This window comes from Arvicanthis niloticus, chromosome 22 (genome assembly GCF_011762505.2).
Source record: "Arvicanthis niloticus isolate mArvNil1 chromosome 22, mArvNil1.pat.X, whole genome shotgun sequence".
Taxonomy (NCBI): domain Eukaryota; kingdom Metazoa; phylum Chordata; class Mammalia; order Rodentia; family Muridae; genus Arvicanthis; species Arvicanthis niloticus.
Genome location: NC_133429.1, coordinates 25,183,601 through 25,205,807, shown reverse-complemented (window position 1 = coordinate 25,205,807; position 22,207 = coordinate 25,183,601). Strand labels below are relative to the sequence as shown.

At 34.0% G+C, this 22,207-nt stretch overlaps 1 protein-coding gene across 2 annotated transcripts in view; it reads right to left on the bottom strand.

The window, feature by feature from the left end:
- Positions 1–22,207, bottom strand: part of Mgat4c (MGAT4 family member C) — a 659,905-nt gene that overhangs the window by 193,714 nt on the left and 443,984 nt on the right. The gene's annotated exons all lie outside the window — the stretch shown is intronic.

The following is a 22,207-nucleotide window of genomic DNA, read 5'->3' as shown; positions in this document are numbered from 1 at the left end:
ATTTTGAAATGAAAACTCTATCCTGTAGGAAGCAATGTTTTCTATAAGCAGTTTAAAGTCAAGGCTGTTTTCAAAAGATTAACTTACTATAGTTTTTCCATGCTTCACTCAATAAGAAGCTAGAAATATGGTATCAAGTTAACTGGCTATTACTCAGAATGTTTAAGCAAAACTAGTGCTGTAGGCCAGCAGACACTTTGATGTCAATGACATATTAAATTACTTATCATAATTTATTACCAAGACTCCAATGGTGTAATGTTTGATAGGTGATATTTAAGAATAAAATTTTATTTATTTATTTATTTATTTATTTATTTATTTATTTATTTTGATACAGCATTTTTCTATGTAGACTTGGCTATCCTAGAATTTGCTGTGGAGACAAGGCTGGCCTCAAACTAACAGAGATCTACGTGTCTCTGCCTCCAGAGTGTCTGGATTAATGGTTTGTGCCACCATTGCCCAGCAAGAATGGAACATTTTATCTTCTTCTAAGCTGTCAAGGTTTATAGCAGTGTTGCTTCCTTGGTGGTTTCTTGACAATCCTCAGCACAATTTCTTTTTACTTTAGCTAGAGAGAAAGATGACATTTTAAGAAGAATGAATCTTAAAAAACTAATCTCATTAGTTTTATATTGTCCCTTTTAACTTGATTAGAGATCCCTTGTCTAAATATGTTGAAAAGTTATTTATTTATTTACTATTTATTTATTTATAGTAAAATTTTCATGTATGTGTGTCTGGAAGTATTTATATGAATGTATAGATACCCCCAGTGGTAAGGATCATAAGAATTGAGTTTACAGGTAATTGTGATCAATAAGATGTGTGTAATATGAACCAAACTTGGGTCATATGATCAGAGAGAACTGACTCAAATGCTGTACTGTATTTCTAGAAACTATCTTCAACATCAAAAGCATCCATAATTTTGGAGAGATGGGCTATAACTTTGTGATAAATTATTTTTCACATTCTGTCTGAAATAAAAATTTCTATATGTATATGTATGTGCATGTGTACTTGCATATTTATGCATATGTAAATGATGTATAGGTTATGAATATTTTTTTAATTCTATCAAAATCAAAGAAAGGTAAGCAGCCTTTTCATTCTACTCCTTCCAAGTTGATGATTTATTATATATATATATATATATATATATATATATATATGATTTTTACAAAGATTTATGTGATTTAGCAACAATTTAGCAAAAAACTCAACAATTTTTATGAAAATATATGCGATTTTATTTTTATATATAAGTACTTTGCCTGAATGCATGCACAGAAACTGTATATATGTATGATACTTTTGGATTCCAGAACAAGTTTTTGGATAGCCTGGAACTGAAGTTACACATGTTAGAGGCTACCATGAACTAATGAATGAAATGAAAACCAAACCCTGGTCCTTTGCAAAAACCACCAACTGTTCTTAAACACTGAGCTTTTCTCCAGCTACTTATACAAATCTTGTAGCAATAGTTCTTATCTGAAATTATATAGGTTAATCTTTTTCAATACTAAATAACTTCGATTTAGTGTCGTGTCAGAATAAATTATGACATCATGGTAGCAATACTAATAATACTAAAGAAAACGTCTGGGCCAAGATAGTTTCTAAATAGATTTAGTACATAGAAATCCTTTTTAATAAACTGCCTTTTTTAGCTTTTCATTAAAAATACATGTGAGCATTGCAATAACAAAATATATAAAGGATATTAGAAAATAATGTGCTTAAATTGAGGAATTTCAAATGCAAAGTGATTTAATCTCATTTTACACTGATAAGATCAGCACTTTGGGAGGAAATTACAAGCAAAAAAAAAAAAAACCCCTGCAGACTCGAATTGAACTGCATAAAATGATAAGATAGCCAAGATTTATATGCCGGGCTTTTAACTGTGTCTTATGGATAGTTATTGAAGAATTGCTGCATGTCTGACACTGTGCTCTGCACCCATACTTGAAACTCTCCATCAACAACCAGCAGTTTGCTGAGTCAGCAGACTGCTATGGTTAGAGTATCATTCTAAATGCAAAGTAGGTACCAATCTGTGTCCTGTAAACAGTGTGTGCAAGCATAAGTCTCAGTTTGTGCTGACGGTCCTTGAGGACCTTATCAGAATGCCTGACAACACATGTATCACTGTAGCATTCTTGGCCATCACCAGTTGTCCCCTCAAATGACCTCATTCTCTCCCTTCATATCAGCAGCTTGAGTTTTGTCTTTCTTAATTTACTCCTAATTCATTCCTAAACCAATTCTAATTTGTATTCCTCCCACACTACCCTATTGACACTGCTTATCCCAAAGTCACCAAGGACCTCTTTTTGCTAAAACCAATGGACATTTGTTCAGGTATTTTGTTCCTAAACATGAACCTAGTATTACAGTGGACAATTACAATCACCTCAATCCATCTCTTCAAAATACAGGGTTTTTGTTTGTTCATTTCTATTGTTTTCTTTTAGGAATTGAACTGACATTATTTTTACTTCCCTTTACATCAGGTTTTTAAAAGACTTGTTCTTTTATGTTTTCTATAACACATACACACAAGCATGTACATGAGCATATGCACACACACACACACACACACACATACATGCCTCTCATCTGTTATGTGAAAAGTTCATCCATTTCCTTTAGTTTGTGCTCTCTTTTCAAGAACAATTTTTCTATGAAATCTGGGCAAGCACATCTATTCGGTTTTATAATTCATTCTCCGTTTACACAATCCGTTCAATTCGTCATCCACTCCTTTCCTTTCTCTATGTTCTCTGTACAGATCATACCAACTGTTCCTTCAGTTACTCTAATGTATACTTGATAAACATAATTTTTAATTGCATACAGTCAATAGAGAAATTAATCAGAATTAATCCATGAGTGACGCTATTTTGCAACCTGAAAAGCGAAAAATTTGTGTTTTCCATGTTGCATGTAGAACCACTTCAAAATGTCAATAAGAAGCCATCTGCATCTTTGATTTTTTTCTCTTTTTTTTTTTCTGAGACAGGAACCTATCGTGTAGCTTTGGCCAGCCTGCAACTCACTATATAGACCAGGCTGGCTTGGAATCCACAGAAATGGACAATCCTTTGTCTAAGTAATGTATGAATCTCTGAGCCTTATATAATTCTTAATAATGCTTTATCTAGTGACCAGGAAGTACGGTGAAAGTGCCAAAATTTTTGTGGTGGTCTTAAATGAGACTCTCAGCAAACAGTGAAGAATAAACTATTTAGGGTACACTTGCTAGAAAAAAATCACCCTAAAACTATCAGAAACCCTTCATGTATCAGGTACACAGAGATGGATTCATACCATTGACTTTGACTGACACATTGAAATGGAGACATTTCATTTTATGGCTAGACCCTAGCTTCAGAAAATACATGTATATCACAAGGTTATGATTCTGAAATTTTTAAATAATCAGTATCTTGTATAAACAAAAACAATAAATATTTCCGCTGTTGTAAACCTTAGATGTTTATATCAGTTATATGTAAAATTTGAAACGTAAAATACATCCATTTCTAAGGATTTTAGAGAAGTTTATTAAATTGTATATGACACACAGGAAAAGCAATATATTTGCATTGTTTCCTTTAAATGGAAACCCAGCTTGTACATGAGGCATCTCACTTGTCTGGGGGTAAAAGTCATTTGAAATTATAGAGATATTTGGTATTTAAGTAGTTTTTATTTTTTAGAACTGACAGTGAGCTATCAATAAATACAATGACTTGTCTGCAGTATATCCTTTTCTGTTTAGTTTTGGCAGCTTTTGCACCCATGATATAATTAGGTGGTTGGTATTGTAAGCCTCCATTGGCTATCCATTTGTGTTGCAGTTCCTATGAAAACTCTATAACTTCTAAAATCCCAAAGTTGGAATTTGCTGTCTCTTTTATGTTAAATTGTGACACTTGGCTTCTGTCTACAGGTAATTTCTTAACTTTTGTCTTCTTTGTTTTTCTTTTTAAAATTTTTTTATTGGTTATTTTATTTATTTGTATTTCAAATGTTATCCCTTTCCCCATTTCCTTACTCAAACTCTTCTATCCTACCCCCTTCTCCCTCCTTCTATGAGGGTTATCATCCACCCACCCACCCACTGCCTCACCACCCTAGTAATCCCCTATGCTGGGGCAATAAGCCTCCACAGGACCAAGGGCCTCCCCACCCATTGATACCAGATAAGGCCATCCTCTGCTATATATGCAGCTGGAGCCATGGGTCTTTCCATGTGTATTCTTTGGTTGGTGGTTTAGTCCCTGGAAGCTCTGGGGTGGGACGTTTAGCTGGTTGATGTTTTTCTTCCTATGGGGTTGCAAAACCCTTCATCTCCTTCAGTCCTTCCCCTAACTGCTCCATTGGGGTCCCCAAGCTTAGTTTGATCATTGACTGCAAGCATCCACATCTGTATCTGTAAGGCTATGGCAGAGCCTCTCAGGAGTAGTGTTCTGTTCTTTCCCTGCAGGAAATGTTCCAGAGGATTGCTCTCCTTTCAAGTGTTCTCATCCCAGTGTCCTAAGACCCAGCATTTCATACCACAACTGCAAATTTTAACAAAACAAGGAAAAATAAATTTCTTTTGCAAATGTTATATGTATATTTTCCATAGCCACAAAACTTAGTGCATTCAGTGCACCTAGTTGTGGAATGAGTAGATATTCAGCTGATAACAGATCCAAAAGGATAATATACTGGAAAATGAAGGCAACAAACATCTGGCTACCTATGAATCCACATCTATATCATATGCCCTCTTCACATTGATAAGACTTTTTTACTCAACAATCAATATTTCATCCAGCACAACATAAAACATGGAATTATTTATGATTATAATTAAGGTAGCCTGTTCAGTCTGGAAGAGAATTATAATGAACCTTCCTTGAAAGGTAATGCGATTTAATAAAAAGGCCATCGGACAAGGAATGGAACCTTTTAAGAGAGATAACTAATGTGATGTAAGTTATTCCATAAGGAATAACTTACAAAGGTAAGTTATTCCATAATTCCAGAGTTAGGATAAAAATCTAAATACTTCACTTCTAGTGAATGTCTTGGGTTCTGGGAATATCTTTTAAAATAACATAATTTTTAAAATAGAAGTAATATATGTTATCATGGGAAATGGTAAGCCCCGTGTTTGAATCCCAAAGTTGGAATCTGCTTTTTTTTCTTTATTTGTATGTTAAAGTCTGACACTTGGCACCTGTTAAAGGTAATTTTTAACTTTTGTTTGTTTTTATAGTAGTATACTCATCTTTCCCTGCAGGAAATATTCCAGAGGAATGCCCTTCTTCAAAGTGTTCTTATCCCAACAGACTCATTCATACCATGGCAGAAGCTTGACATACTCTCAATGGAGTAACTAAACAGTCAGTGTCCCAATGTCACCACTTTTAGATTGCTCAATAAATCTGACTTTGATATAACCTGAGAGGTTTTCTTCATGGAAGCCCATAGAGGAAAGGACAAATAAAATTTGCTAGAAATTTCCAAGTGTGGGGTAAGTATTAAGTTAATTGAATTAATAAAAACTTTCTCTTCTTATTTCTACATATGTATTTCTCTCTACATATGTACATGTGTATGTATATATGTATCTATTTATCATTCTATCTCTCACTTATGAATTTTCAAAAGAAGTTTTACAGATGACAATAGTAATATCATATTTTCTATTTATTTTATATACTCTTCTGTATACTTAAAAAAGTCTCCATGGGAGTGAACTTACTTTTAAAATATTCTTACAGAGCATAGTTGTTGCTCCTGCTACAATGTAAAGAACAACAGAGTGAGTTTGTAATAAACAGAATGAATTTGTGAAAATAAGGTATAGGCTTAGAGGTGTAAATTCATATTCCTTCAGTTTAATTTGAAAAATATATTATTCTATAATGTTTAAAAATTTTACCAACTGCTTCTGAAGTCAAATATGAACTTTTGTAAAACTATTTGCATGGACTTTGCCAATATTTGAAGGACATCTATTAAACTGAATGAGATAATTGTTTATATTTTGACACACATTTTTGCCATTCAAATACTATAGAAATTTAACCATTCCAAAATAGAATCCTCTATTTCAGGCATTGATGTCCTAACCCATATGCATATGGCTACTTTCCCTTATGTTTATACTTTTGTATATGTAAGTAGACATATACATACCTGCAATTATATTTCTATCAGCTAGGAGTAAAGTAAACTTAATATGCTCCTTATAATATAGCTACTAAAAGCAATTGAAAAGTAAATGATAATTTTTTTATTTATTCCAAACTGTTAAGTTGGAAATAATTTCAAATTTATTTCAAACATGTGATAATACTGTACAACAAAGATCAGCAGCTAAAATCTTGACAAGGTGAGATGCAGATGCTGCATTCTAACACTTACCTTCTACATTCATCTTTTACATACTGTAAAAGGATGTACCTCCATCCCCTTCTCCTATTAAACAATATGATGATAGACATGCCATTTGACTATGTAATCATTTTGAAATGTATTGCTTACGAATTATGATTTCTAATATAACTGTAGTAAAAAATTTAACTTCAATAACTTTTGGGCTGATATACTTGACAAAATAATAATATACTTAAAAAATATCTTACATGTCCATATTCCAGTTTTACTCATTAACTGAAAGCATCCTTTAGAGAATTTTTTTTACCTTTTGGGTATAAAATCTAGGATATTTTACCTTTTGGATATAAAATCTAGGATATTTTACCTTTTGGGTATAAAATCTAGAATTGAGTGTCATGTTTAGTTAGGCTGAATCATATCAGAAACATTATCTGATATCACTGATAATTTTCTCATTTTTATGTCACTTTATAATTTTAGATGCTTCAATTTTCTCAGCTCACTTTTTAATAAAATTTCATCATTTAGAGTTTAATATTTCTCCATAACTAGTTTCAGATTAAATTTTCTAGGCAAAAATACAGATGATCTCTGGGGATCAAATGTGAGATTTATAATATTTGATTTCTTCTCACTGTTGGTGCTAAATTTGAAAATAAAATTATGGTCCAATGATAAATATTATCTCTTGTAAGTCTAAGACAAACAGTACAATATACAAATTCTGTCTCAAGCCAATATCCTTCCTTATGTTTACTATCCTTCAGCAATTTTTGCCTGATAGAAATGATACTATCATGAATTAAAAAGTGAATTTTCCAAATCTCATTTTCTCTCCACTTAACAGTTGGTTGTCTACACACTTACTATGTTAACAAAAGTGACATTGATGTGTTACTATGAGCTGCTATAATGTTTGGTTCAGTTACTTCATGACTTAATGGCACAATTCAGTTTTGAGATTTTCCCACAATGTACCTTGCTCTCTTAATAGGTGTTGGGGGACACCGTACAGGGATAGAATTTACTTCATCAAAAGGCAAAGTTAGCAGCAAACAACAAAGTGTTCTGTGGCCATAGATCTAGGGCTAGTCTCAGGCCACAGATTTCAATATCTCCTCCACAGTGTTACTTAAACACCATGTAAATCTCCAGTTTCAAGTCCAAGTTCTTGGCCACATGATAGTACACTGTGTCCTGGCAATGCTGACAGCTTGTTGCTGTAATCTGGCAATAACCAAAGCTGGTCCACATAAGTCATTTGCCTAAATCTTACCAGAATTAGCCCTGGAAAACTAGTCCCCCATTTGTTATGGGATTGTGGGGAAGGAATGGATTGAAAAGATCCTTGCTGTTTTCTTGGGTCGGGTTCTCAGTTTTTCAGAAGTTATCCCTCGAGTTTGCCATGCCAACCTTCCTTTTTCTATCCCACAGAATTGATGACTGCATCCATCCCTTTGGCTTAACCTCATAGGTGAGCCTTGGAGAATCATTAAGAATTACTAAGTTATTTTTTATTCTTTCATAACATATTATCAAGGAAGCCAATTTTATTTTACCCATTTTTAATGATTTTTCTTTTACTCTTGCGTGTGCCTACGTGTAGATGTATGTGTGTGTACCCGTGTGTCTGTGCTGGTGCATGTCTGAATGCAGTGCTCATACAGACCTACAGAGGATAAAATATTCTTTAGTGCTAGACTATTAAATAGTTCTAGACTATTATGAGATGCCTAATATGGGGGCTCAGGAGTAAATCTTCTGAAAGACTACCAAGTGCCTTCAAGCCACTGATTTATCTCGTGAGTCCCCAGTTTATCAATTAAAACTAATTGAATGTTAAATGATGCTCAACATCAACATGCTATGGGCTTGATCAGAACAATGTGTTGCTGTTGGAAGGTGGAAAAACTTTCCAAAGGTAGGCACTTGTGGAAGAAAATGAAATCACTCAAGGTGTACCTATGAAAAGAATATTGGGCCAATGGCTTCTTCTCTGCCTCTTCTTCTTCCCCCATCCTCACTCACCTTGCTTCTCTATCCACACTCATGCCAACAGGCCAATTTATATAAATAGCTTTACATTACACTTTCCTCCTGAGATGACTTTTCAGAGACTCCAAATAAATGGACATAACAAATTCAGAATTGCAAAGACTTAATTGATGATTCAAAGTAAACTTGCCTACTATTGAAGTTGATTTTTTTATCAGTTTGTTTATTTTTAAGTGACAGAGTTGATGAAAACAGTCTCACATACTTTGATCAGACCAAATTTGATCAAAATATCAACTCTGCTGCAAAGGTGCTGAAAACCCCGGTTGAGGAGTCAACAAAATAAAACTAAATGAACACATGGCTTTGGTTTTAAAGTGAAATAAAGGCTACAATTGCAAGCACGATGTTGCTTCAGGTTCCATCATACTTGCAACTGTTAGCATGCCTTTCTTATGATGATGAGTGCATCCTGGCTGGTGTTTCACACACTTATTTTCTGATATTCTATCTCCATAAAAATAACCCTGAGACCTGGCACCAATTTCCCCATCTTCCCTATGCTCTGCCATTTTCTCTTTCATTGAATTTCTTTATGTGGGGGCACCTGTTTTCATCCTGTTATTTCAGTTTTTTAGTATTGACTTTGGTCTTCAAGATTGAAGAAATTGTAATTTTTTAATCTCATTTTTTAGAAAATGTTGAAATTTTGACTTTTTGAGGTATTGTGACCGTAGCTGGAATATTTATCACACACACACACACACACACACACACACACACACACACACACACACACACACGTGTACATGACAACCACCACCAACAGCACATCATGTAATTTCTGTCTTCTGTCACTTCAAGGGCCAAGGGCTCTGCTCACCCCTCATAGCTTGAGAATGCTGCAGAAGAAAACTGAGTTGATCTGCTCATAGTACTGAAGCAGGAATCCTCTCTGGTATGTTGCCTTATTAAACAGATTAAGAGCAGCAATGGCCTCCAATGACATCAGCAGTGTTCATCTCTTCATAAAAGCTAGACAGTGGAAGCCTGTATCCCAACATTTAGTTTGCCTAACTTATCTAGTCACTCCAAAATGCTTATAACCCAAGATCGAGGTCTTCAAATCTATAGTCACAACATATAACTAAGGTTTTTTGGTGGACTGTTTTACACACAGAAAGAGCCAGGAAACACTTCATCAGGCTCCAACCATTTGCTTATGTTGTTGACGCAAACATTTTCTCAGTCAAAATTCTCTCTTCCTGGATTCTGTCTGCTACTAGCATTTTTCTAAGAAATGATTCAGAGAAGAAAATTTGAAAATTACTTATATTCTACTTCTCAGAATATTTGGTGACTGTTCCTTCAGGTAGACATGCACTCCAATGACTCTCAGTGATTCATACGTCTGTCTAATTATCTCCCGTTGAGAGTTGGCAAGGGCTGGGCCTTGTTTTAGATAATAAAATGTGTCAGAGGTCAAAGATCAACTCTTATATCACTTCCTCCAAGTCTCTCCTCCAGCAAACTTGAGCTGGAGAATCTTCTGCTAGCTTTTAAGGCTGAGGCTGCCTTATGAGTGAAACAATGAGATAATATTTGACCAGCAGTTAAACCAGCTTACAGATGTAGATGATGACCCCTGATGATTAATCAGTAGGGAATAAACATGGAACACAATTTTATAGATAGAATGAAGCAAACATTACCTCAGGCAACAGAACCCCAAGGAGAATCTCAAGCAAAACAAAACAAAAGACAATGAGCAACAACAAAAACTAGAAAAGAACATAGCCTAAGGATGACCTTTATCACTATCCCTGAGAATGAATAAACAACCTATTAAATACTAAATTGTGCATTTACCGCTGTCCTGTTAGATGTTTGTTATTTTAAAAATGTACATAGGCTCATTTGTTATGCAGCAGAATAAAGTAACATTCATCCCATATACTGAGAAGAATCTGGGGCAGAATAAATAAGTAAATAAAAGTATGGTTAAAATCTTCAAGTCTCTCCACAGAGTTCTAAATTTATATATACTGATTCTTTTTCTCTTTAAATTTCCAATCAGGCTCCAGAAGCATGGCTGCTTGTGGAAATTATTTTTTTTTCCCAAAGAGAAGTAATTTAAGCCAACGGAAAACTAAAAGAGATATTTATGGAAATGAACATTAGTAGAGCCTTGCAAGAGGCGTGCTATGCTAGCCAAATTTTCTTTGCTGTGACAAATCACCTGAAACAAAAATCATCTTAAAGAAAGTAAAATATACTTTCTAAAAGTAAGATATTCTTACTGAAAGTAAGAATATTTTCAGATTCATTACAATTTCCCCCTGATGTTCCCTTGCCTGTATTGATCTTGGGCATGTAATAAGAGAGATAATTCTGTGCATGTAACAGGGGTAGAACATTCATCCCATGGGCCAGGAAACAATGAGAAAGAAAGGTACCAATGAGCCAATGTCCGAAGTGTCACGATCAGGGACTAGGTAATCAGCAAGAAGCTTTTTCAGGACATCAGAAATCCAAACTATAGCATATGCTCATGTTCAAACAAGCAGAACACGTGTACTCCACATTCTACAGTGTTTTTCTTTGACTATGGTGCTTAATATAAGTTATTGATTCGTTTTTAGAAATGTTTAGCAAAACTAAGTGGTGAATGATGTTACCATGGCAGGTGATGGCAGAGAAAAATTGTCTTAGGATGAAATTTCCCATCAATATCATTGGGGCAAGAGGTGCACAGAGATTAATGGATGGAGAGTTTCACTGCTACCATGTGAAATGAGCTTTATTTCCTACAACAGATCTTCTAGGTTTAACTATAAGATTGCCCAAATTAACCTGTAGTTAAGAAATCCTTCCAGAGGGATGTATGCCTCTCACCGTATATTTCATTTAATTACCATTTAATAAGCTTCTACTCATTGATAATATTGCCGATAAAGCAGTGGATACAACTTAAGAAATCCTCCACGTTGGGCTTAGAGTCTAATGGGGTGGGGGCGTGTGACAGACACAGAGAAAGAAATGGTCATTTGAAATACAGGATGAGGAACATTTAGGTGCTCTTAGGACACCAAAGCAGATTCTGTCCCCCATAAAAGACGTTCTGGGATTGTTCTACAAAAGTCACTAATGATAATTTATGAACTGAGACACGTTCAGGTATGTAGTACTCTAACATAGGAGCATGTATGAAAATTTAACACTGTTTTGTGAGCAGTTGAAGCATGGGAACTAGAGGCTAGTTGCAATCATCACCTGTTACCCTTAGAGCATGCCTCTGAAGAGGTTACTGAAGCTTAAAGAAGGTCTTCTTCCTTCCTTCCTTCCTCCCTCTCTCCCTTCCTTTCCTTCCTCCCTCTCTCCCTTCTTTCCTTTTCTTTCTTTCTTTCTTTCTTTCTTTCTTTCTTTCTTTCTTTCTTTCTTTCTTTCTTTCTTTCTTTTTTTCTTTCTCCTCCTACATTCCTAAGTTGAAAATCAGAAATCATCACCAAGCCAACTGATTCTAAGGAACATACATTTACCAAATGGTAAAATGATAGTCTACAAATGAACTATGCTAAAGGGGAGGGTGAGTAGAAATAGACCAGATGTTCATTTTTTTCTAGTGGAGCTGCTAACCCAACCAGTAGTTACAAAGGATTTTTAGGTTCTGCAAAATTTCTTCAGAATCTCTGTTTAGAATATTGTGGATAACTCTCTCCCAGTTGCCTCATATTTGGTATCAATGTGGTTTTAGTACAAGTTTTCAAGGCTGAGGCTCTGATTTCAGTCTGCCTGGAACCAAGATTCCTGTTTCTGAGTTCACTCTCCTTGACTAGTCTCATTGATCATACATAAGACATTGTGTTTTGTCTTAATTTGAACTGCATCCTACTTTGATGCTATTCATGATGTTTTTACCTGACTTTTATTTTAAGTATACCTGTCTTTGTTAGATGAGGTGTAGAGATTGTCATCCAGCCTGAGTATAAAATAGTGCTTTGAAAATAGACTTGTCTTACTGAGATGGCCATGGTTTGTCATACATAGAGTGCTATGCCAAGACCTTGTTTCAGGATCACCCTGTGACCACACACTCTCTGTTTTCATGCTTCATAGAAATTCTTCTCCTTAGTCAGATGCTAGGCTAAGAGTATCTTGCCTTGTTTAGGGTTCACATTGCTTTGAAAATAGCACAGATAATCTTTTTCTTCTCTCTAAATTGTTCAAAGAAGCCAGGACTTTTCATACATCAGGGAGAGATAAAGTAAAAAAAGTGATTCCCTCTCCCATTTTAAGAATTATTGTCACCATACTCCTACAAGGATAAACCTTATATAGTTATATTTTGCAATAAAATCTTTATCTCAGCTCAGTTATCTTTATATAAAGTCAGAAAATGTTCATTGGTCATATGTCTATCTTTTTCTTTCCCTACTTTGTCTAATTACTTAAGTTATGGGAAGTTTTGTATGTAATATTTTTTTTTGCACATACATGCACATACCCCTGCACACACACACACACACACACACACACACACACACACAATGTATTATATCACACCTTAAGTACTGTGTGACTTTCTCTGAGGTTCATATCTTAATGTCAGAAGCCTAATTTGTTTATCTGCTTGAGAAGATGAAAGGAGATCTTCATTTATTAATGTACTAAGGAATGATTTGGAACTAAAGCAGAGTAATTCTCCTAAGTAGAAAGTCACCTCTGGGTAAAATAGTCCTTACCACTTCTATCTATTTGGTGGATATAATGATATCTTCTTCCTATAATAATGTTTTTAAACATACATTGATCTTCCGTCAAAACATTGTTGTAAATATATTAATACAAGTTAGGAAGAATAAGCTTCACAACTAATGCTACCTTTTGTTGCTGTTATTCGTTGAAGAGAGTATCAGTTTATATCTCAGGCTAGTCTGGATTTCACCATGTAGCTTATTTAACCCACAGCAATGCTAATGTCTCATCCTCCCTTCCATGTGCTAAGATCACTGACAGGAGCTCCCTGTCTGAATTTTTAATGTTACTTTTCCCCACATTTGGCCATTAAATAAAGTTTTTTTTTTTTTTTTTTTATTTCTGAAGGCATCATTACTTGACAGCTCTCTCTAGCAAGTCTTTATTGCCTTTCAATTCTAAATTGCCTGAACATGACTGTAATTCCTAACTATCAATTTCCGTCTGGACACCTGGTCATCTAACGTCTCAGACTACTTCAAAGCCGCCAGTTCCCTTCTTTCAATTTAAAGTATAGTTTTCCTTGTTCCTTTATTTTGAGACTGTTTTTTGCCTTTCTTACATCTGACCTCCTCAATCTAAATTACGTTTTCAGTTACAGCACTTGCAGTTATAACATACTTCAAGTCTTATAATCACCCACTCCTCTTCAACCGCAGACTCCTTACATCTTCGTAGCCTTTCCTATCTATGCAATCCGAATTTCCATCACTATACCTATAACAAGATTTACAAAGATATATTGTTAGCATCTAGCTGTAGTTTATGTTTTCCAGTGTAAAGTCTTATTTAAATACATGTGTTTTATAATTATCAAGTAATTCACATTTATTAGAAGGTAACACAGGTGTTAAACATCTTGACAAAATGTTTTGTATAGAGACCTTGGGCTGGAATTCAAAGCTATTCTGGAACCCAGGTAGCCTATGGGCAGACATTGGAGATGGTTTCAAGTAAATATGGTAGTTTATAGTCTGTCCTACTTTCTGTCTTCAGGTCTATTCCTTCTTCCTTTTTAAAATTGTTCATTTGTAGCCATTCACACATTGCTCACATATTCAAGACTTTGAGTGTGTCAGGATGATATGGGCATATGGTATAGAGAAGCTGTTAGTAGATACAAAGGAGAAAAAGAGAGGAGGAGGGTGGGAGGGAAGAAAAGAGAGAGAGAAAATGAGGGTATGTGTGTGTGTTTGTGTGTTTGTAAGAGAGAGAGAGAGAGAGATATTTAACAGCTCAAAAATGGGAGAAAAGGTTTATCAAACAAGATTTAATATCTAGAATATAGAAAGAACTGAAGACATTAAATACAGAAGGATTAAAACATCTAGTTAACGAATGGGCAAATAAACTGATAGTTTTCAAAAACAGAAACTCCAGTGGCAGTAACATTCTACAAATGCTCAATGTCCCTAGTAATCATAAAAATGTAAATTAAAAGTACTTTGAGATATTACCTCATCTCAGGAATGGTAGTTCTGATGAATCTTGAGAACTAACATTGGAGAAGATGTAGATTGAAGGAATATGTATTCATTGTTTGTGGGATTGCAAATTAACACAGCTATTGTGGCAGTTAACTCCAATTTTGTCAAAAACTGAAAACTAGAACTGCCATTTGACTTTGTTGTTTCACTACTGGGAATACACACAGGTGATTATGTATCTTAACATTGAGATATTTCCACTCCAATGTTTAATGGTACTTTATTCTCTACAGGAACAATCTGAATTAATCTAGTTTTCCATAATCAGAGAAATGAGTAGTAAAAATTTGGTTAATTAACAAATACACATAGATGTATGAGTGTGTTTGTATGCACACACTATTTAAATAAATGAAAATAAGTTAATTTTGCAGGAAAATGGGTAGATTCAGAATGTGTAATTTTAAGTGAGGTTCACACAATTTCAGAAAGAAAGAACTATATGCTCTCATTCATATGCATAATCTACTAATAATACACACATACTCAAATGAACATTTACATTTGAGTGTAGCATAACATGAACAAAAGAGAATAAGAAAGGTAAAAAGAAGGGTAAAAAGAAAGGTATAAATCAGGTAATAAATGGGAGATATAAAAGAAAATATAAAGCTAATTGTTTTCTCAGATTTAATTTTATAGTGTCGATGGTGGGTGTATACAATACTTTCGATGATAAAAGTGTAACATTGATGGCGAGGCTTCTCAGCTTCCATTCTGAATGATAGTTCTAATTGTGTAGAATGTTGTTGAGTTAGTAGACTGTCTTTGCTTAGTTTGAAACGTGGTATTTTTATTTAGTCAGACTATTTTTAAGAACAAAGCCTGTAAAATAATAATAATAATAATAATAATAATAATAATAATAATAATAATAATAAATGTGAAGTACAATGTGGAACAACTGCTGATAGGATGTCAACTTCTGCTCTCCACATGCTCACCCCTGTATATATAAAACTTCCACATGCCCATATGACAAAAGAAACACATTAATAAATAGGAACTACTTAAACCAAGATCAATGGTTTGGTTTTTCATGAGCTAGCCTGTCCCATCCTCTCCAATCTGCCAATATATGTATTTTATTACTACAATCTCTTAATTGCCCATTGTTCTATCTGTCCTTCTCAACAGTGATAAAACACTTTAAGTATGGGTGGTCACTGATCATGTCTAATTTTTTTTTTTGCTCCTGTCAGTTGTCAAATATTTATATGTATTTGAATCTAACATTATTGTATAAGTGGATGACCTCGGATTCAAATACTTTAAAGCAGTTGTAGAATCTGTGTCTTGCCTGCATTAGTTTGTGTTTCCCTTATGAATGCAGCTTAAAAAAAATACTGAAAAGAAAAGGACTGTTGGTTAGTTTTTTGTCAACCTGATATTACTTGATTCAATGGGAAAATATAACTCTTGTTGAGGAATTGCCTGCACAAGATTGTCTTGTGAGAGTTGTCTTGATTTATGAATGACACGGAAGGGTCTATTGCAGTTTGAGAGGTGGCTATCCTGGGCAAGTGAACCTGGGTTGTAAAGTAAAGTATGATGAGCAATCAATGGAGGAAGTGAAGAGTACTGGCCAATGATCTCTTTTGTTCCTGCCTTCAGGCACATGCTTTGATCTTCTGCCCTTGGCTCCCTGGTGATGAACTGTACACCAGTAGCCAAACGTACAGCTTTCGCCATAGCTGCTTTTGGTCATCTCATCATGGTGACAAAAAAATAAAACTACACTCCTCTCTTGAGTGTTTAGCTATGCTACTGGCTATCACACACAATTTAAAATAAATGTATAGGATGAGACAACTAATAACATTAGTTGAATTGTAATGAAGAATCTTCTTCGAATTTTTCCTGTTCCTCTGATAGGGCAGATTAAGTTAAATAGTCCAAGACAATCCTTCACCTGGTCTCCTTTTAGAAGCATTTCTCATTTCTTCAAAACCACAGCAAGATACTTTGTCACAAACCATCTATTGCCTTTTGAAATCAAAGAGCCTAACAAGCTTCCAGCCAAGAAGCCACTTGGGGCCAGTTAAAACCAGTTACATAGAGCCACGTCTTGCAATCTTTCACCAGCTATTTTGGTAGATTGACATTAATTTTTAATTCCCCTTCATGCCTTTCTTTCTTCCTGCTAAACTAGCAGGCTTTCCCTGAACCCACTGTGGTTTTTCCTGCTAGTCTTTACTTTGTCTTTATAAGACACTCTTTAGCAAAACCAGTCTGCATTATTTATAATTTTTCTATTTTTTTTAAAACACCCAATGGTTTGGTTTTTTTAGAACTCTTCTGATTTTCTAAGGAAACATAATATACACATTATTTATGTTTCCTAGGTACTTTTGGCAACACAATATATTATAAGTATTTATATTTAACTGTGTCTTCCAGTTTAACATCTGCTGTAGAGCAGATGGTTTGTTCTGTTCATTGTGTGCATATTTTCAAACTCTATAATGTGTCATCTTGACTTAAATAATTGGAACAAAGAATCAAAGCTATTAGATATAAAGCCTAATAACTCAATTGAAATGTTGGATGGTTCTTTTATGTTTTACAATTTCCTTAACATACTCTGTATCTAAGATATAAACTTATGAAAGGGGACACTTTTTGTCCATATTTGTGACACTCTTGGCAAAAGTTTTGGATACCTGTAGATGTTTCATTGATGCAAAAGAAATAACAAAATCTGCACACACGTAGTGTAGGTGTGTATGAAGTCATTCTAAAAATAAAAATTTTTATTCTTTCTTTAAAAGTTTATTAACTACATGCAACAGTGTGATTTAAAAAGCAGTCAGCTTAATTTCATTGATCTCACCATCTACATGAACATATTAAAAACATATTAAACATAAAACATATTAAAAACATGTTAATGTTTTTGAAAGTTAGAATAGTGTGATATAAATAAAATAAAGTAAATTCAGGTAAGAATTGATTCATTTAGAATTTTATCTATATGTGATATACTATATTCTATAATTTAGGTCTTGATTTATTTATTTTAGAGTCATATCAGAGTACATGTATACAGTAAGAAGTAAGCTTTTATCTACCACTAATGTTCATTAAAGTCACTTCTTTTAGTGTAACTACTATAATTAGTTCAAATATTAGGAATTGTTATACTATATAAGAGTTACATGACTGGAAAAATCAGTGTTAAGAAGGCCTAATGGTCAATCCCCCCACACCTATGTCAGAGGGAGAGAGAGAGAGAGATTTTCACACATAGACAAGTATATAAACACACACAGATACACACAAAACACTGTTAAGCATGTAGCTAACACTTAAAATACTAGCAAGAGACAAAACTAGTTGAGCTTTTACTACATGTAGCTGTGACCGTCAGCATTTAGAAGATCAGAGCACATGATTTATAGGTCACAATTTTAAGAATAATCCTACGAGTAGGAGATTAACCCTCATTTGTACATGAAAACACACAGAATATAAATATGTAAGAGACGAAATTTTACTCAAATTGTCTGATAGCAGAACTCTTCCTACCAGGGTGCATGCAAACAAAGAAGCCTGTAGTACCACGCTGTTGCTTTTGCTCGGCTGACCAGAACTCTTTCCTAAACCTGATTAGATTGTTTCCTGTATTTCAACTCAAGGAAAGTTTGTGGAACTTAATTTTATACTGTACCCCTGTCAATCATGGCAGATTTTTATTCTGCTCTACCTCACATTTCAGCCCGTTGTTTCATATGACTGACTTGTCATAAGAATATCTCCACTTAGCACTAGGAATACTTATTTCTCCATCGACACAATACTATGGATACACAATTGCCTGTTTTGAAGTATGCTCTTTCACACCAGTAGAACAAGGCTTTTGTGAATACTGTGGCTAGAATGACCTTCTCACCTTAGCTGACTCTTAGCTAAAGAAAAAATTTCAGTAACACATCAAGTAGCTAATTCTCTCTTTTCAGTAGAATTTGACACAAACAGCGCTTTGACCTCAATTTGTGTTGTCTGCATGGAAAACATTATAAAAATAAATTTGGAGAAGCTAACTCATTCCAAGGCCTGGTGCCTCCTAAAACTTCTTACCAAAGCAGCTCCAACTCAATATTGCTTCTGTCTTCTCCTCCCTTCCTCAAGTCTCATGGAAACTCTTTTTGAAACTGAGAGGAGAAAGTGCACATCGTTCACTCAATTCTGAAAGCTCAAAGTTTGTACTATGATGCTCCCTCTAGGATGAGAAGCAGATTATAAATCACAATCTTAGCTATTGAGTTTCCTTGTTACTCATTTCTACATATATTCCACATATGGGCTCTACTAAAGATAGTATAATGAGGGTTATTATTTTGAAATATGAACTATTTACCTAAAGTGAAATGAATGTTTTGTGCTTAATCAATAGAAACATGAATTATTCCACAATTTGCATGCATATCATTAGAAAAGCTCTTCAGTGGCTAATTGAGTGGTTCCATCCAACACTGGTTTTGTCAACTGATAAATCCTATGCACAGGTTGATTTTTCTCTCATGAAGTTACATTTCACACATCTTTTTCTTTAAAGATCTGCAAATAAATTTGATAATTATTAAATATTAGAGTTAGATCAAATTATCTGAAGAGCTAATATTAATAGAATTCTCACTACCAAAAAAATAGAGTTTATGTTGCATATTGTCTCCTATTTTATATTTTAGAAATGGTACTACTACTTGAAAGATATATTTTATCAATACAAAAGAAAAAGGTCCCAAATGCTTTCTAGTCTATTTGTGTGAGTGAACCCTACTAAAAGTGAAAGAACTATTAACTCAATGAATTTACTGCTAGGAGCTGTTATTAAACAGAGGATGCAAAGACTTGTTTACTTGTAGGTACAGTATAAACATAGGAACACCTTGCCAGAGATTCTTGATGGTTATACAGTTCTTTTCACATTAAATATCTTGGATTTTGCCACATTAATGTAAAATCATGTAGAGTCAAATGCTTAATATAGAACAATTGGGAGATCTTTTAAAAATCTGAATAAAAGATTCAGAAATCTGTTTTGGATTCCAGTATCTTAGTATTTAGATGGAAGAATCAAAAATATAAATGAAAATATCCCTCAACTTTTATCTCTCATTTTCCAGACAGCTCTAAGAAGTTTCATCACTGTATTTTAATATAAATACTATATTTTTGGACTTTAGCAATGAATCTTTCCCAGATAAAAAAAAGGAAATGTATATTTCTCTTCTAAACTTCTCAGTTATATACACTTTATACATAGAAATGTCCTTGCCACAAAAAAATTCACCTAAACTTGTAAAAACAGAGTGATAGATTAATTAATTGATTGATTATCTGATATTTGTAAATACAAGCCCCTCCCTCTGATATTGGTTTACTGAATGGATGATCATTGAGACAAAGTTACAATTCTTACTATAAATTATAAGTTTCTGTTTCTTTAAATGTACAATATTCTAATCACAGACCAGATTTAAAAGCAAATGTTTGTTATCCAAATATAACAAGTTAAATTTTGAAATACACATAATTATTCTGTATAATACATGAATATGCAACTTTTCAAAATACTATAACATCAAACTGATAAACCACTAGAGTAGCTATATTTTGCCTAAGTAAAGAGTTGGCTAGAAAGTTTAAATTTTATGGTATATTTGAGAGCTTGAACTGAGAAGTTAGAAAACTAAATAGTACTATACATTCTGATGACAAGGCTTGCATTAAAGTGTACAAGAGAATGACAAAGAGCATGTATATTTAAACTAGATAAATGGTAACAAAAGGATGTGTTTTCAAGTATGATAACTCATATTTCCTAGTATCTGGTAAATGCAGAGAACTTCAGAAAATATTGCCTGTTCCTCTCCATGCCTTCTAGTTCTTTCTAAATCCTTTGTGATTGTTAACTTGGTGTGCCACATATAAAGAACTTGAGATAATAGGGATATACAATCAAAATTAGAAAGTCCTAATAATGACCTAACTCAGACAGAAGGATTGTGCATTAGAAAACATTGGCAATCCACATAGCATTTTTTACCTTTGTTTCTTGCACAGGCTTACTGTCCTCAGAAGTGAGCGACAAAGGGAATTGTTGTGCTCCTACTGATATGTTCTCTTAAGAAAAAAAAATGAGAAAATAAAATGTAAAGGGCTTCAGTTAATGAAGTGCATCAATTGACAAATCACTTTTTAGGTGTACCCATAGCATGAAGATTCTAAAAACAAACAAACAAACAAAAAAAAAAAAACAAAAAAAAACTAGGAGATAAGCTACTTATCGTGTACAGTGTAGTTGTTTTTAGAGGGCTAAAACTGAGACAAATGCTCCACCATACACAGCAAAATACAACTATAGTGTTTAGAGTACTCACTGAGTGAAGATTCTATCAGCTGTAGACAGAATGATGCAAATAGCTTTTGGGAGAATTAATAGTTAGGGAGCTAATGCTGTCTCTTAGTCAAGATTGATTGTATGGAAATAAGACCTTCAAACAGCATCTGTACATGTGGGCTATTCAGTTCTCGTTTAAAGTACTTGAGGAAAAAGAAAGAAAGGCAATCTTCATTTCCAAATAATGTATCCTTATACTTTGAATTCACAGCCCAAAACTTTGAGAGTCTTAATTTCTAATCTTTTCAAATTCAGTGATTTTGAAATTCACAGGATCAACAAATACTGACTTTCCCTAAGAGAGGGGAACTCTCAGTGACTACTTTAGAAACTTTTTGAAGTCTAATTGGTCCCACGTTGTTTGGACTGAGACAAAAGGCTCCCTACTCTTGATTGTGTTAATGTACATTGGACACTATGGGCTCAGAATTGTTCAGACCTGAGTAGAATAAAACAGACAAATTGAGCAACAAGAGCTGCCAAACAGGACCAGGCTAGTAGGAGACAGAGAAGTGAGACATTGCTGAGAAACCCCTGCTGTCTTTCAGCACAACTTAAACACCTCATGTCCTGATTTATAATTATTAACATTGCTAGTTCAAAAAAAAAAAACAGGGGAGATACTCTATGCTTTAATGATAATAATAATAATAATAATAATAATAATAATAATAATAATAATAATAAACCAAAGAGCACAAGCTCATTAAACCTAATGGAATAGTCATTATTCAAAAGTTTATTATACTTGAGTGACAGAGTGCCCTTAAAATAAAAAGCATGTTAAATTCAGTTACACATATTTACATTTTCAGTCTTTCTCTATGCCAAAAACCTCATTTAACTTAAAAAGTCTACGTTACACCACAATAACAGGTATCTCAAGAGTTAAATGTATTCTTTGATTTCTCTGGGGAGTTTCAGAACATTCACAGTCAATGAAAAGGTTTTAAGCATTTTTGAAAGGTTCCTGTTAGATTCATTCAGTTATATCTAGAGCAGTTCAGTACCTGTAAACATATCTGTCTTGCCATAACATAAAAACAAGATCCTCAGATGAAAATATCAATACTGAGAAATTATTACAACATACAAAGCTCTTCACAACTGTATGCATACACGCATTATTACCCAGACACCCAAAAGGAGT